Source organism: Lepisosteus oculatus, chromosome 6, assembly GCF_040954835.1.
Source record: "Lepisosteus oculatus isolate fLepOcu1 chromosome 6, fLepOcu1.hap2, whole genome shotgun sequence".
Classification (NCBI taxonomy): Eukaryota; Metazoa; Chordata; class Actinopteri; order Semionotiformes; family Lepisosteidae; genus Lepisosteus; species Lepisosteus oculatus.
In genome coordinates, this window is record NC_090701.1 from 8283242 (window position 1) to 8301630 (window position 18389).

General features: G+C 33.5%; 1 protein-coding gene across 4 annotated transcripts in view; it reads left to right on the top strand.

Moving 5' to 3' along the window:
- Positions 1–624: 624 nt before the first annotated feature.
- cdh18a (cadherin 18, type 2a) overlaps positions 625–18389 on the top strand; it is a 336613-nt gene continuing 318848 nt past the window's right edge. For all 4 annotated transcript variants that reach the window (XM_015354610.2, XM_015354611.2, XM_015354609.2 and 1 more), the window contains exon 1: positions 625–951. The gene's annotated coding sequence lies outside the window, so the exon portion shown is untranslated. The remainder of the gene's footprint in view (positions 952–18389) is intronic.

The following is an 18389-nucleotide window of genomic DNA, read 5'->3' on the forward strand; positions in this document are numbered from 1 at the left end:
ATATCATGCCACCTCAATGAAACTGATGCACTCCAAAAACTAAATAAATCATCACATTTTCTTTTGTCAAATGACAATATACTGTACCACTAATCATTAAGGAACAATTAAATTATTGTGTAGATGGTTTGAAAGACCAACTGTAATTTCAATACGCTGATATTGTTTCTCTCAAAATGTAGGATTTTTTGTTATATTAAATTGAAATTAAATTAATCGCATTAAATTAATGTCTTTGAATAAACAAAACTTAAATCTGATTTGCTTATATGTATCCAACTGCCTGTTATACCAATTATGTAGAGGTGGATTCTTAGAGATTGATTTTGAATGCATCTCTAAGGCTGCAGCTGACCTGGACTACATACAGTACAGTGACTGTACTCACCCTTTCTAATCAGTCCTTACTGATATTTTGTTTGGTTCAGCATTTTCTTACCAACATGTTATATCTTTGAAGCAGATAATTTAATAAAAAGCTTGGTTCAACTGCTGGCAAAACTCTTATTGTTTGTATCAATACTGGAAAAGACCCTAGGGAGCCAGCTGAGGAATCCTAGCTATTGATTGGCTGGTTAAATAGAGGCCTATTAGCTTCAGTCAGGCTAGATTGATTATACAGCAGCAGAAGGAGTCTAGGCTCAGAACAGAGAGAGACTGAGAGAAAAAAAACAGGAGAAGAGTGAGACGCGGAGACAAAGCTGCTTGGTATATGCTTGTTACTGTCTAATAATACTGATACCTTCTAACTCATTCCATGGACAATTTACTGACTTCATTTGTATGAAAATGATTCTAGTCCTGGGATCTCCAGCATGACAGGAGCTCATGAATTCCTGCTCCCATGAACATGTAAAATTTACCAGCTGCATCCTTTCCTGAAGATTCACTGTCTCCATACCTGAAACACTTTTTGAGCTTGCAGTTGAAACCTCAATTCCAACTAAACAGGTAGGAAATAACCATTTATATGTATATATGTGCACTTTCAAGAAGCTTATAGTTAATGTTTCAATGATCTACATTTGATACATTATCAAGGAAAAGGTGATTCATTAGATAAGTTCTCATATGAGAAAATACATTAACAGAATTGCTTCTATGTCTGCATAATATGTCAAAAAACAGCTTTTAAATGCCTTGTATTAGTGCAGGTTCAAATCTTCAGCTGTCATTGTGGGGTTAATGCTGCATAGATCTGTGAGTAGGTAAATTATATTTTTTGTTGTCAGACTCTTCATTAACCAGGCACCTAAAATAACTATACAAAGTCTGTCATATATGATAAACATATTAAATGTATATGAAACAATTATAAAAAATGTAAACAGTGTTGTTTAACTGTTGGTGCATTATGTTTATACAAAGAATAAAACACTAAACAATAATTAAAAAAAATGTTTAAAATGTTGTGTAGGAAGATGGTACAGTAATATATGCAGCTGCTAAGTGTTAAGATGTGAACACTGCAGTCCTGTCAGGTACATTATATAGCTTCCTTGAATGCGACTTTCCCCCCTTTTGAATGCCCCACTTTCATATTAAACTTCTAATATGGTTATTCCTCAGTGCAAATCATTTCTATTGATTTTATTGAAGTGGATACATGAGAAAGCAATACAGCAGCTGCCTTGTCTCTAGAGTTGATGACATTTATAAGTGCCAGGAGTCCAAAAGCCAAAAACAAAATTTTTACTTTTGAGAGAAGATGATTTTATACATCATTCCTTGCAACAGGAATGATGTGCTAAGCTATTCATCATGGAGTTTTTGTTGTCCCTGTTGCTGTTATCTGAAAAGGCAGCCTGTTAACTATTAATGTTACTGTTTAAAAATAAAACACTTTGAGCTTGTCTAGTTGGTTAACTATGCCTAAAGCACACCTATTTATGTTACCCAGCTGCTACCTGCAACTGGGACTGCTGGTTTGTAATTTATATTGCAGCATCTTTTCAATCCTGTTACTTGCAAACACTCAGATTTAATTTCTAATCACATATATAACAAAAAATAGAAAAAAATGCACAGAATGTACATAAGCTTTTTTAAGTCACAATTTTCTATTGTGCTTCAGAACGTATTGTATTTCTTTTCTGTGACACAACACACAAATATTTACCATACAGTCTTTTTTATTTTTGATTATAAGACCAAACTCAAATGATGTTGGAAGTGTCACTCACTTTTCCTCTTGCTTAGAGATCAGAAAAAATAATTTACTGAAATACAAACAATTATCTACTCTGTTGATAGCTTGAAACATTGATTTGAAACATCAATTTACTTTATTTCAAGCTTATTTAGCAGTATTTGTTTACATTTTTAATAAGAATATAACCATTAATTAAGTGTTTTCTGACACCACACTTTCAAATTTGGTCTAATGGTATTGCAGTGTTTAGTTGGCTGTCTTCAATACTAATCTCACATTTAGAAAGCAATTTTGTCTCTGCATGGCACAGAGGATTCTTTGGAAGTATAGTTCATTTATTTTTATAGAGACTTTAGACCATTAGGGGGCTCGTTCTAATACAGATTTCACAGCAAGGTACATCAGCAAGACACAAAAGATTCAAGCTTAAAGAAGTTCTGCATGAATAGGTTTTCTTTGACTAGAAACCATATTTCTTCTCTTTCTTCCTGCTGTGGTTTATTAGGGTTTATGTATGTGAAGCTTAGAATCTTTTTTTTCCTGGGGTGGCGCTAGAGTTCCATTAGAAAAATGCTTTCAGTCTTACATAGTCATGTTTGTTTTTTTTTGCTGAAGAAATGATACATATTATTCACGATGGTGACTCGGTGTTAATTCCCAAGTATCTGCTTTTTTTAAATATTCATGTAGTGTTTTATTGCAAACAAAACATACTGTATAGTGGTAAATGTCTCATCATGCTCTAAATCACATACATGAATTTATATGCATGTGCAGTTATATTCTGGTACTACTATTATCTTAAAACAACTTCTTATTAACAAACAACAAATGGTTTAAATCTTCTCTAAAGTTAGTTAACACCTCATATTCTTTAAATTCTGTTTAAACAGTAGATCAACATGTTCAAGAAAACATTCTCAAAAGGTGAGAACATGAGATTCCTAATGAACTCCACTGGGAAAAAAAGCTTTACAAAACCTTTTTATAATTTTAACAGTTATATGAATAATGACCCTGTTACAGATGTTAAGATACCTACAAGCTGAAAAGCTAAACAAATAATATTGTTTATTTACCATAGTTAACTTTTGAAATTTCACTTATCTTAAAGCAACTAATAGCTTACACAAGGACATCTCAGGGTAAAACATGTCAGGGCCCAACTCCTAGCATTTTCTGCCCTGTCTTAGTCACCCCAGAACCACCCTACAAAAGGGCAATTTAAAGCTAGTACATCTCATGTTTTTTCATTGTCTTGTTAAGAACTCTCAACTGGCAACTCACTGAAGCTAAACAGGTGTGAACCTGGTCAGTACCTGGATGGGACACCTTCTGGAAAAGCTAAGGTTGCTGCTGGAAGAGGTGTTAGTGGGGCCAGCAGTAGGGGCTCACCCTGTGGTCTATGTGAATCCTAATGCCCCAGTAAAGTGACGGGGACACTATACTATAAAAAGGCACCATCCTTTGGATGATACATTAAACCAAGGTCCTGGTCATTAAAAATCCTAGGGCGTTTCTCAAAAAGAGTAGGGGTGTCATCCCGGTGTACTGCCCAAATTTCCCATTGGCCTTTACCCATCATGGACTCCTAATAATCCCGATCAATGAATTTGCTTCCTCACTCTGTTCTCCTCCCCACTGATAGCTGATGTGTGGTTAGCATATGGCTGCTGTAGCATCACTCAGGTAAATGCTGCACATTGGTGATGGTGGAGGGAAGTCCTCATTACCTGTAAAGCCCTTTTTAAAGGCCTATTATTATTATGCTTCACAATATCTACAATATATTTAAATGAAGAATGTTTGAAATAAAAATAACTAATCTGAACACTGGATGTCATTGGTAGCATGCCAGAAAATGCCATTAATAATAACTGCAGACCATACTACCTTAAAATACTTATCTTTTCTTTAATAATGTTATTGTAGAATCCATTTTTACACATTAATATGATTACTGTATAATTAAAGCACAGAAGTCTGTTTGCATTAATTTAACACTTTTAGTCGTGTGTATGGTACAGTATGTACTATTTGTTTTTAAATATCAATATTTTATGGAATTATCAAAGGAAACATATAATTAAAAATATGAGAAAATTAAAATGTCATTACAATTGTTGAAATGTTTTTGAATTATTGTAAATTCATAATCTTTTAAGTTTACCAGTTCTTTATTTGAACATTTTATGATAGCATATGTCATTTTTTTTATTTTACAGAATATGTCACATCTTTATTATTACTTATCTGCTCCTGTCAGTTTATAAACATTACTTTATTAATAAAGGTGTGTTCTTTGTGCTGCAAAAATGCTTCAAATGATTATCACATTACACTTACACTTTATATTACAAATGGGGGAAAAAGATCTGCATGGAAGATACTGCTGCTGTTTAAAACCGTTGATCTTCACAGTGGAGGTCGCATAGAGACTACTCAGTGACACTACTATTCTATGACACTTGGACTTAAAACAGTAATCTCTCCATTGCATTCCAGATAGATATTGTAGCCACTCCAGTTCTGCGGAAATAAAACCATTGAGAGATAGAGAATAATACAAAGTAAATGTACACAACAGATCGTGAAATCCAACAGGGTAATTGAAAAAATATTATGTACCGTATAAGAGGGGCATTAATAAAATAATAAATGTTTTTCAGCATTTACAATCTATATTACTGTGTCCACCCAGGATTATGGATAATAAAAATTGAAAAATAATATATATCAAAGAAAAAGAAAAACTCTCACAGATGAAGGAATGCATTTAAAATTTGTAGCTAAACTTAAATATTTTGTCCAAGGACTAGTAAAGAAAACTTTTGATTGTCTTATAAAATAATTTTAGGTGTACTGTGTATTTCTTGCATACACAGAACAGCCTGAGAACAGATAATAGTCTCCAGGATTCGTTAAAGTCTGAATAATTATAATCTTAAATTAACCCTTCTGTTAAGGGCATTAAAAGTGAAAAACTTAGAAAGAATTGCACATCTAAATTAATCAAGTGATTATTAATCAATGTATTTTCTATTTCAGATTATTTTTATATTAATTTACACCAGAAACCTGATTATATATATTTTTTCATTCTTAAAGGATTATTTATTTCTAACAGCAAAGTTTAGTAGTGTCAATGCATTCTTTTCTGTTAATAAGATGCAAATATAGTCAACAACAAACTAGAATTGATCATTTCTGTTGTTTTTGTCATGTAACCATGTCATAATATTTCAGTGATTATTGAAGTGTCTTTAAGAATCTAGATACAATGGCTAGCACTTGCCTATGTCAAAATTTTGATTTCTTGGTAAATTCAAAGCAAGGAGATGTTTGCTGAGATACAGGGGTTCAATATTTAGTGATCAAAACAATTGTAAAGTTGTCCTTGATTTACTTTAGTTAAGAGTAAATGTTTAAGTGTCAATACAGTACAGGAACTGAACACAAAACATGCATATGAAGGGAGAGAGAAGGGAAAAATAGTATGACAAGGGACAGAAAGACAGAAGGCAAGAACTCTTGCCCTGATCATCCTTAAAGATTAGATTAGAGCTAAGTATTTGAACCTTTTTAAAGATAATTTGCTATTGTGTTGTTTTTAGGAGATAATCCATTGGACTGAAAATGGCCTCTTTTAGTTATTGAGTGCATTTCAGAATAGGGAGATGGGTTCCCATTCATTTTGTCGCATCTGGGTTTACACAGAGAAAGATTTAACCATAGTTCTATTCTGTCTGGTTTAGAAAGCAGCTTTATGTCTTATTGGCCTTTGTAGGCATTATTTAAGAGTTTAAATACTAGCAGTCGGGGTTTTTTATGTTTAATCAGGATGTAGGCCTCTTGGACATCTTGTGTGTAAATTTATAAATAGTGTAACTTCTGTGTTGTATATTTCTACTGTGTGCAGTTAAGTATGTGTAGGGTCATTGTTAATAAATATTTGTTTAATCCAGTGTGCCTGAATCATTACTCTTTTCACCAAACCTGTTCTAGAGAACAAAGAACTCAGGTATCTCCAATTATACCAACCACTGGGGTATATTATTGGCAAAATCTCTACAAGTAGGAGGTTATGATTATCTTTTTAATTATTGATTAATCTGCTCATTCAATTCCTGATATTTTTAGTTTTTTCATAACCCCTATTAGAATATTTATACATTTTTCTAGTCTTTATATATTTTCAACAGCAAGAAGTACTGTTTAGTAGTATGTAGTCACCACATTTCTAAAGGTCTTGCAAGACCATAGTCAATGAATTATTTTCCAATAGTAACATGCACTTATAGTTAACAAACCAGATTTGATTGTATTATTATTTTGCTTTGTCAGGTAACCTGGTTAAATTTTTTTTTACAATAAAAGTACATTTATTATTAGAACTGCTGTCATCTATCAGCCTAAAGAAGAAATTAAGATTACCATTTATGTAACTCAGGCTCCCACTTTTAATACAAGGCAATATTCATTTATGTGTTATTGTCTTCATTTGCAATTTCTATACTAATAGCTTCTGCTATTCAAGGAATGATGACATAGACTATCAGGGACTAGTGTGATTGCTGTTTGTTACTTCCAAGTATTATTTTGTAGATTAACGTTATGGAAAGAAAATGATTTGAAAGTGAAATAGTAGCCAGCAGCCATATCACCCTGCAACTCACAACTGGCAGCCCACTGAAGCTCAGCAGGTGTGAGCCTGGTCAGTACCTGGATGGGAGACCTCCTGGGAAAAAACTAAGGTTGCTGCTGGAAGAGGTGTTAGTGGGGCTAGCAGGGGGTGCTCACCCTGTGGTCTATCTGGGTCCTTAAAGTCATTAAAGTTTGTCTTACTAATTTACTTTCCCTCAGCATCTCTAGATAGTCACCTGTGCACAAGTTGTTTCCTTACCCCCCTTAATTACCATGACAAATAATAGTCTAAGCAGAAACAAGAATGAAGAACTACAGAGAATGGCAGGACAGTGTGAATAGTACTGTATACACAAGAGCAAATATCTATATACCTGTAACTTTTAATTTGACTGCATGGAATTATACATTATATTTCATGTACAAGCTGCCTGACAGACATTATTTACACAACAGGGAAATGGAAAACAAAATGTGGAGACATTAACTACACCCTCTGTAATATAAAAGTAGGGTAATATCAGACATGCATATAAACAATAGTTAACATTGACTACAATGTTTTGATATGTATAGTCTTGAGATACTGCACCAAGCAAACATTTAGTGTAAGATTTTGTATAATTTAAATTACTATATTTTTGTTAAAATATATGGATGTATTTAACTATTCGACACAACTAATATAATGACTGTATCAGCTTTAAATTGTGTTTTATGTGAACTGTATTTTATTATTTCGACCCTCTAATTAACAGTCATGGGTATTGTACTTTTGTGTAATATGAAATTAGTAATCTACCTAAATATGTACTCCAAAAAATAATTTGTTAATTCACACATTAACAACATTAATAAAATGTTAATGCACGTAATAATGGTTACAAATGATTATTTCAGTATTGGGAAACTTTATAAAACTAGTACACAAAAAACACCTTTCAGGATCAATGCGTCCGTTTAAAGGGGAACTGCAGTCCCAATTTTTCAGAACGGTTATTAAATCTCGGTAACAAAATAAATTAATTGACTTTGTAGAAAAAAATAGCAAATTTTGAATTAAGCACAAAATCTTAAGTTTTGTAAAATTACTGTAAGTCGCCATGTTGATGTGACTTGCATTCATGTTCCCACGAATTACCATGTGATGTGGTCCTTTGTGCTCACTAGACTCTGTAATAAATAGTTATGTGATGTACAAGTACAAAATATAAAAATACCGTTGCAGTTCCACTTTAAGAACAAGCAGCTGGTATGAATTATGGGAATGGGAGTATCAATGAACTTTTCAAGATGCTTGGTAACAAGACCTCTGTACAACTTAATTTGATTATTGGAAGTAATTCTCTTTTCTTTTTGGAAAGCATTTAATTCACCAGGCACACATAATTGAAGTTTCCCCATAAATTAGTTTGAATACACCTTGATATTCTATCACGAAAATTCTTCAATTACACACTCCATTCAGTTAATAATAGCAGTGTATATCCTGTTTTTCCACCCAAGTGATACTTTTTAATTAAATTAAATTAAATTGAATTAATTGAAGTTAAAATTGGTATTTCAGGTCAGGGAAATAAATACAAAAGTAAGCAATATGCCTATGTGCTTAACAATTTTAAGTAATGTGTCATTGAAGTCATATCATCATAGTCATGTCATGTCATTTGCCAAACCGCTTTATACCATACGTTGTCACAGGAAGCTGGACCTTACCCTGCAAGCAATGAGCGCAAGGCAGGGTACACCCTGGACTGGTCGCCAGTCCATCACAGGGCAAGTGCAAGCCAATCATAAATGGGGACCATTTGGAGGCTACAGTAAAGGCCACGGGCCTAGACACTGGGATAACTCCCTAATCTTATCAAGAAACGCCTGGGGATCTTTAACATCATAGAGACAGGAGGAAATATCTTCAGCTGGGAGAGTTTCAAGTAAAATAATTAAGGGTAATAAAAGTTGATTTTAAAAGTTCTTATGTTTTAATATATAGAAATATAAAAAGGCTAAAAGGTATAGTATCTGTTTTCAGTATGCATCTAATAATGGAGAATATTATTACACAATTTTTAACATGTTTTCAGTGGTTTTTGGAGTATTTCAGTTTTGGAATGAACCAGAGGTAGCAGTTGTGATAGTCGTTTGTGAGACTGTAATGTATATACCTGTATAAATGAGATTATAGCTTGCTCAGGCTCATGCAGGGCCAAGGGCCTCCATCATTTATGTGACAGAAAGCTGCCACAGAGCCCATAACAACAAATCATCTTACCTGTGGCCATAAAGCTAGTTTCTGATTTAATTGTTATTGATCTTAAAACACCTTGTTTATGGATTTGCCACAATAGATCTTTCACAATAACATTGAAAGCAGAAGTTTGAATCTTACATTTTAATCCATTTAAGTGTTTTTATTATTTGTGGGAAATCTTTCAAATTTGTTTTCTACATTTATATATATCGTTTCTTATAGTAATTCAATTAATTGAACTTTAATTTTCCTAATTATATTTACTTAATTTATATTTATTTAATTTTGTTCTTTATACTTAAAGAAATACTTAACACTGTTCCCCATGTTAGAGCATCTGGATACATCTGTGACTTATTTTTTTGGCCTATGGAACAAAGGAGTGTGCCACTATGATAAATGTTCATGATCATTGGCCCAGCAATTCTACTTTTATCACTTAAACCTAGGGCAAGATGCTTTATCATGCACCCAACGGTTGAGACCATAATAGAAAATAAAAAAATGGGATACCTATTTTTATAATAGAAATAACTCACCTACCACTGAGTTTTAAAAGTAAAACCTTTATTAGTTAAATATAATTGAAATATTTTAATTTACATGTGCATACTTATATATTACTGAGAACTTTTTATATTCCAAATTATTAAATATTATTAGTGTATATTTCTAGATTATTAGCAACATTTCTGCTAATAGAGCATGATCATTTCATAATCATTTGATCTTACATAAAGTATAAAGTTGTAGTTTTAGAATTAGACAAGAATTGTGCTTTCTTATGCTGCTTATTTAAACCTTTTTCACATACAACTTTAAAACATGGTACATTTAAATATAACATATGTAAATATCTCATGATATTTAGGTTTCCTTTTTATTGTTTCTTCAGCATCAGAAAAAAATATTGTTGAACATAATGTAAAAAAAAGGGAATAGTGCTTAAACTATTAGTTTTAGTGGGTTATGTAGAAGTCTGTTGCACTTAAGACTAGCATTACTTTTTAGATCAAGACACAGTAATTAAGGGAGAAAATAAACAATTGAAATCTCAACAGGCGGTGTACAGAAATGACAAACGTCAGTAGCAACACTACTCCACAATAGCAGGTGGAGCTTCCTTTTACAGGCCCCCTGGGTAAGAGTATGCCTGCTGGACGGAGCAAAAGCTAACAGACAATTTATCATAAACAAAGGCTTTTTTCCACAAAGAAACACTGCCTAAAAAGATCTTGTACCCATTTAACCCACCTGGCCTCATCGTCTGTACAGTATGTCCCACAGGTTCTGACATCAACACACGGCTCGTGTAATATAAATGAAACTAACAGTGTTATTAAAAGTTTGCTTATAATTTTTATCAGGAAAAAAAGAAGGGTAGCATTAAAGTAACTATCCAAAATCCATTTTTCTCTTTTCCAAAAAAAACAAATAATTATGCAATCCGGATAAGTGCTAATCATCACAGATCCTGATCCAAAAATACAGTACATGACATCTAGTTTACAAAGTGCAATTTAAATAAAAGCTGCTCTGCAGCTTGAATGGGACTTGCCATTACTTTTGAACAATTCTATGAACATGAAAACTATATCAACTTCAAAGGTAAACTTTTTACCTGTAACAACTTACATCTCACACCCCCAATAAATCTTGCTTTTGAATGATAAAGACAGGTAAATCAAAAACCAGAGAGCTACATTTTATTTAATGTCTTATCTAGGCATAAAATATCTTCATAAACTGTGTGATTGAATAAAAAATACACAACATAATTAGCTTATATCTTGTAATTAAAGGATAACTAAAAATCTAACAGTGTTGAGCAAATGTTCAGCACTGAAAAAGTGACTATTAAAGATAGTAATGTTAATTGTGAGTGGATCTTGAAAATGAAGTTATACTTTGCCATAACCATGTGCAATTATTAACTATAAACCTTTCAATTTCTGATACATAATTTGCAATAATTTGTCTTCTGTCAAAAGTCTTTTTAATACACATATAATTTGCAGTTAGCACCTTCCAAATTGGCAAGCATGTGCAGAATGTGCAAGAGTGTGATAGCATGATGGATGTACAGTAAATGAGTAGGGGATACAGACTTATTATTTTTGGAATAACAGTTCTGAATGAGGATGAATTAGAGTTGATATTATTAATGTTTTTGGAGCTAAGTTCCACAATTTCTGAATTTCCAAAATTGAAAACAAGTATAGACAGTGATATTATATATTTATCTAGAGTAATGAGTAGCACAACTCCGAATGCAAGAAAGCAAGGAGAGGTATATTAAGAAATTCATAAGGTGAGGTAAGAGATAATCCTTTGTGGATTGCGTGAATAACAGGCATGATCTCTGAAAGAGTGAGATTGATATGATGTCAAAAGTTCTGACTCCATGCAGATGCCAAAATAATGCAACAATAGCAGAGTAGTAGACTAAATAATGCATAAAAGGTATCTGAAATAATCCTGGACTATTTCTGTTGGCCATCAGAATGCAAACCAATTTCCCCTGCAGCATGTTCTGAATCCAACGGAAGGTATACAGTTTGAAAGTAATTATATTGTAGGTCTTCAGGTAATAAAAAGCAGTTGTTGGAGAAATAGTAATACCACTGAATTGTTTAAGAAGCAATTGCAATAATCTCATTTCTGTGCTGCTGGCATTTAGAGAGAGGTGGTGGTATATGGAAGCAAAGGAACAAGTCAAGGTTTATTACGTGCTGAAAAGAGAAGAAAAACACATTTCGGCTGTAGAGCCTTCTTCGGGTGTGAGAAAGAGAAGGAAACCCAAAGTGTATGGAGGGCAAGGAAGAGGTGAGACTAAGGAGATGAGACATAAAAGAGTGTCAATATGCAATTATATAACATGTTTGTTGTTGAAACAGTAGAAACAGGAATTCATGTTTTCTACAATAATAGGATGTAAAGTTGGGGTAAAGAAGCATTGAAGGAGTGGGAAATGAGAACAATGCCGAGAAACGTAGATTCAGTAGGACCTAGAAATTTCCTAGATCATTTAGTTTTGTGAAGATGACATACTGGAAGGGGGGCAGGATGAGAAGAAACTCACCATGTGAAGAAATGTATGAAAAAAGTGACAAAACCTTATGAAATGTCATTTTCATGTGCAGTGCTACACAGCTTTCCAAACAGTACTAAACAAAAAAAACATCTGATTTTTATGTAGAATCTGTTTGATTTTGTAATCAATATTTGGAGGATTTTTTGTTGCTTTTAAATATTTTAAGATTTTGTATCAAACCATTATGCTAATTAGCATCCTAATAATAAACTTTGGTGTTGTTGAAAGATTATGGTTAAATAAAATCACAAAGAATTAGACTTTTAGGAATTGCTTTTATCAGTCATCCAAGCAATGGTAGTGTTTAGGTCTCACCTATCTCAATTAAACGGGCCTCTTTTAGAAAGACAGAGAAGGTGAGGTATTTAAGAAAGATTGAATTAGACACAAAAACACTCCTACAGAGATGATTAATTGAAAATCCTAAAAGCCATCTAATGGAGCTGGCATTTTCCTCTGTACTATCACATAGTTTATTGAGACTTTCTTCAGATCTAGAAAAAAAAGATGAAAACAGTAATTGGATGTGGGCTTAGGACCTCTGATGGCCTTTTATCAGCAATAATTTCTATAAGCTTGCTGACAGTATAATAAAGTAGTCTTAGCAATGTTATGATAAGCTATATATATTAGGAATGGACAAGGTTATCATTATACTCCATTATGTGTGACTGTGATAATTTTATAATTACTTTAAGTAAGGTCCACCAACACAAAAAAAAGATAATTTTCCTTTATATTCATACATTAATGCTAAACCATTACTTTGGAACTCTGTCTTTCATTTTGTATTTAATGTGAAAAGTAATACAAAAAAATAATATCCAAAGATATAATGTAAAAATATAGAAAATACAAAAAAACAATGAATACCTTCTAGCTCAAAGACGTCTAATTAGGCATAAAAATACATGTCTCCTTTAATCTATATCTGACTGTTTTGTTATCTGCTGGATAGCTCAACCATGGTGCTCAGACATGCAGGTTAAGTACAGACATCAATGAGTTGTTCCAGGTCATTAGCTTACTGAGAATCCCCAAAGAATACTTTACAATTAATTGTCCGAAAGTGAGCAAAGCAGTGACTTCTGGGATCTGTTGGACACCTCCAAGCAAGCTATGATATCAGAGGTATGCTGTTCCTCCAATGCACATGGACTTATTGGAGGAGTTTGTGAAACTGTTCTTCCTATACAATATAGTCAGCAGCCATATCACCCTGCAACTCGCGACTGAAGCTAAGCAGGTGTGAGCCTGGTCAGTACATGGATAAGAGACATCCTGGGAAAAACTAAGGTTGCTGCTGGAAGAGGTGTTAGTGGGGCCAGCAGGGGGCACTCACCCTGCGGTCCATGTGCATCCTAATGCCCCAGTATAGTGACGGAGACACTACTGTAAACAGGTGATGTCCTTCGGATGAGAAGTAAAACTGAGGTCCTGGCCTAATTTCCCATTGGCCCTTACCAATCATGGCTTCCTTTTAATCCCCATCTATAAACTGGCTTCATTACTCTGCTCTCCTCCCCACTGATAGCTGATTTGTGGTGAGTGTTCTGGCGCACTATGGCTGCCGTCGCATCATCCAGTTGAATGCTGCACATTAGTGGTGGTGGAGGAGAGTCCCTGTTATCTGTAAAGCTCTTTGAGTGGAGTGTCCAGAAAAAGCATGATATAAGTGTAAGCTATTATTATTATTATTACTACTACTACTACTACTACTACTACTACTACTACTACTACTACTACTAATCCCAGTCCCTGGTCTCAAAGTAGGTCTAGCTGCTGTGATCTCTCCTGCAATCCTTTCCTCTCTAAAAATTCCACTGTTCTATTTTCTCTGTTGAAGGATTCTTCAACCCTTCTTGACAAGGGCTCTGGATTGATCACATGGGAAGTGCAAATTTACTTGAGATGCCCTGGGTGTGGACATAGCTCATTCAGTAAATGACTGTATACAGATGGCCAGGTGTAACAATACATTGTTCAAAAGTTCTTAGTGTCCCCCTCCTCTCTAGATCACAAGCACAGTCAAACCTGCTTAGTGACCCCAATGTTGGCCCCAAGTGGTGTGGAGATTGCCTAGCATCTGTACAAAGAGGGCTTGATCTGTGCTGGATCTGGGTAGGAAATGCAGAGGACAAGGTGTAAATCTGCATCAACACTAGGGCTCATCATTGCGACTTAACATCAATACAGCTCTTGACACATGGTGTCCCAACTCACCTATTCTTTTCACTCTGTGACAAATAAAAGATGTTTCAAAACTTACTTCCCTGACTTATCTGTGTAATACTGAGCAAATTCTATATACCTGTAGGCTTTTCTGTGACAAGTCTTTGCCTGTGCTTCTTTCTTCAGTATATTACAAATTGTTAATTTTGTCATGTTCTATTTCTGTACATTGTTTTGTATTGAGATTTTGTCTTTACAGATTCAATTCTCCCTCCTTTTATTGATTAGAAAGTTATTTGGTTTTCATTTTGACCAAAAGCACTGAAACCAAAGCAAGACAGCATGGAATGAAAGTCACAGCAACAGATAAATAATGAGAGAGTTGAGAGTTCATTGTGAAATTCCAGTTTAGACTTCACTGTCTCAGAGTTTGTGGAGGGTACTGTAAGTTATCACACTCTTATGGCACCACGCATTCTGTTTGCCAAGGATTTACATACAAACCCCACAGATGGCATCATCAATCTTTCAGTCCTAGACTTCACACTGAAAAATTCAAATATTAAAAGTGAATTTTATATTTTATGGTTTTAATACTGTATGTAAAACAGATATGTATATTAAGAAATTCTATATGAGAATATGAAATTCTAACCTTTCTTTATTTGTAAATTTATAGAAAATGTTTTGTAGCTTATAGAATTGACTATGTTCCTGTTTTTCAATTCCTTATTAAGTAGAACTTTGAAATTACAGATTTATACTCTCAAATACATGGTAAATTGGTAGTTTCATTCATAATGACTAAATCTTTTATTTCTAAAAGGTCTAAGAAAATTAATAACAAGATCTTCATGTTACCACAGAGAACACACACTTTTTATGTACATTCATTTAAATTAGAAAGCTTCCATTATATTTAATTATGTAATGCTTTTAATTTTGTAATTTTCTACTTTAACTTGCAGTTAATGGATGCCAGTCTTTAATGTATTATTTCTTCAGAGAAATTAATATTAAGTGTACACTAACAGATTACTGCTAATGCAAAACAAGCAATTAGTGATGTGTTTCGAATAGTGGCATTCTGAGTGACTTGTTGATGTAAGTTCATATTTTTATTCTTCTCAGTATGCAAGGGTATGAATAAATAAAATATTTTACAAGATTGAATAAACAAAAGTCTAGCAACAGTGCCTTCTGGTAAAAGCAAAATAAATTAAGTTAACTTTGGTTGGCTTGTATCTTTAAGCTTCAGTTTATTTTTGGTTATTATTTTTGTTCAGTGTTTTGTTTATTTGATGTCTTACTGGACTTCTGTATGTTAGGAGTGGTGATGTTGCAGGTGAGTTCAGGTAACCTACAACAATAAAGATGTATAATGCTTAGGCTGTTGGCCTTACGTCTTGGGTTGTGAATTTAGGTCTTTAATAAGGCCACCAGGTGTTTCACTGTTTAGGTGTAATTGTGGTTTCTGAAAGAAAAACATATTGAGTTGAATTTCTACTTTTACTGTTATTTCTTCCCTCATGTGTTATAATATTACCATGATATATACAGTACATATTTTAATAAATGCTATATTATGATTGTTTGCTATTTGTCCATTTTATGATTAAACTGCATAGAAATAGATCCTCCAGTATTGTCTCAACCTAATTATTAATTAGAGACTGTAAGGCTTGTTTAAATTAATGGTTACTACAGTAATCCCTGGGTTTGTGGAATTTAATTACACATGATCACTTGGGATGATTTTAAAATAGGACATCTAGTGAATATTTTTGATGCTGCAGTAAAGCAATTTACTTTTTCTATCAATGTTTATGTTATATGAAGCTTTATTTAACTGCAATGTAATCAAATTTAGTTTTTGTTCTTCTCCCATGATGTCTTATCATGGACATCTAATAGAGAGATGTGCATATAACTGACTTCAGACACCTTTTCATGAACAATAACTGTTTAAACTAATTTTTGTTCTTATTCATAATAATTTCACCTAGGCTTCTTTGAAAACCCAGTTTCTTCCTTAATTCCCATATGTTTAAGTATCTACTTTCTGTGATAGTATGTGAGGTTCAGACAAGATGGCAAATCTTGTCTGAACAGCATTCCCAAGACAGCTGTGGGGAACGACCTGTTCCCTTTAGTCACCTGACCTATTGGAAAAAGACAACTGGTTGTGTGACATTTACAGGAAGCAGAGCCTTTCAGTGTTGGTCTGTACATGGCAAAGATGTCATATTTCCTTTTATGCAATGTACAGGAAGGAGAATGGAAGTAGGGAAGGAAGAAGGAATGTGCTCATTTGACTATCCAACTTTAGGACCATGGAACCTGTTTGTCTTGAAAGAGCTTTAGTTTTGGAATCACAGGGAATTGTACTTCCATTTGAACGGTCATTGGACCACTCCGACTTAAGGAGCGCTATGACTGAGTTGCTGGGGGTGTCACACCACACAAGTGTCGGTAACGGGTGCGTGCTGTGACTCTCTACAACTCACTGTGATTTTCTTCCGATTATGTAAATAAAGGCTATGACTGAAAATCCTAGGAAAAGTTGTGTAGTGTGACGCCGGCATAAAAGCACTATTTTCTATCTGATGGCTGTGTCTGCAAGTCAGATTTTCTGAGAACAGCCTATTTAAAAATGCCTGCTATTGCCCATTTAACTAATTGTGTGAATGTTAGTCAAAGTACTTTGCACATCTGAAAGAATTTAGATTTGCCATAGCAAAGGAGGGGAATACAAAACTTTTTGGTTTTTGATTTTTCTTCACAGTTTTGCTAGCATAAATGCTTTTTTAAAATATTTTTTAAAATCATCTACTTCTTTTGTAACTCAACAAAATGAGCCATTATTGGAGGATAGCAAATAAATCTTTCTAGTTTGTGACTATGCTCTGATATGTAATATTCAGATTTTGACAGTTAAGAACTATAATAATACAAATAAGAACAAAAAGAACATTATGTTGCTGCAGCTGTGGGTTTTGCCTGTGATAATTACTTTTTTGTAGACTTGTGAATTCTTTGCTGTGGAATGTTTAAAGTTGTATAAATTTGTTCCCCTGCATTTTGCAACTGGCAAGGCAGAAACCAGTACATTTTATAAAATTAGACAAGCTGCAAATGAAAATGCATACACAGCACGATGTCTGTTTTTCTCATACCAGATGTTACTGTAGATGGGAAACAACATGAAGTGTTTTTCTGCTTTTAGAACTGTTGTTAGTACACTGAAGAGGAACAAATATGTAGTTTATTGCATCAGTTTGTGGATAGTTACATTTTCCTTTAGAGTAATTAGCATGTAATTAGCATGCAGTCTTAGCATGTACCTGCATGTACTTTTCTACATTTTTTTAATTAAAAATAGGTCTAAGTGTTAATGCATGTGCCACCCTTCTGATTTTACACATCAGTAGTTATGCTTTGTCTATACTGCTCGGATCTGAGATGTACTTTATATTCAATTTTTACAACATTTTACAGGCTTCACGACTAATTTGTAGACATGCAGAGCTTTGGGATATGTAATCCTGTTGTTGGGATTCTTTTGTTGATCTTCTTGCTTTCCTTTTAAAGCTTCATCCTGGTACATATGACTCATGGTGTCAAATTTAATTCTGAATATCGTTTTTGGCTGAATGGAATATTTTTTTTTTCTGACTGCTTGTGGACACATCGATTAGTCTTATAGATTGAAGTAGCATAGCTAACTGTTTTGCTGTGTCTGAGGTCTTTGTCTCTTTGCTTGGATAGTACAAATTCCACATTGTTCTGTTGGGCTTTTATGTTCTTTTACTTTATACATCCTGTAAAACCAAATCAGTATATATGTTAGTTCATCTCCTGGTTTGTGATGTTAATCACTAGACTGTCTTAATAAGTTGACTTAATTTTTTAATGTACTGTACTTTTTTGTCAGTTTTACTTTATCATGATAATATGCCTCATCCATGGTAGACTTTTAAAAATCCTTATCTAAATTGATTTTCCTGTTAATATCATTTTTTTACAGTTGCTAAGAAAAAGAATCTCTGGATAATCATTTCTTGGATTTGGACCAT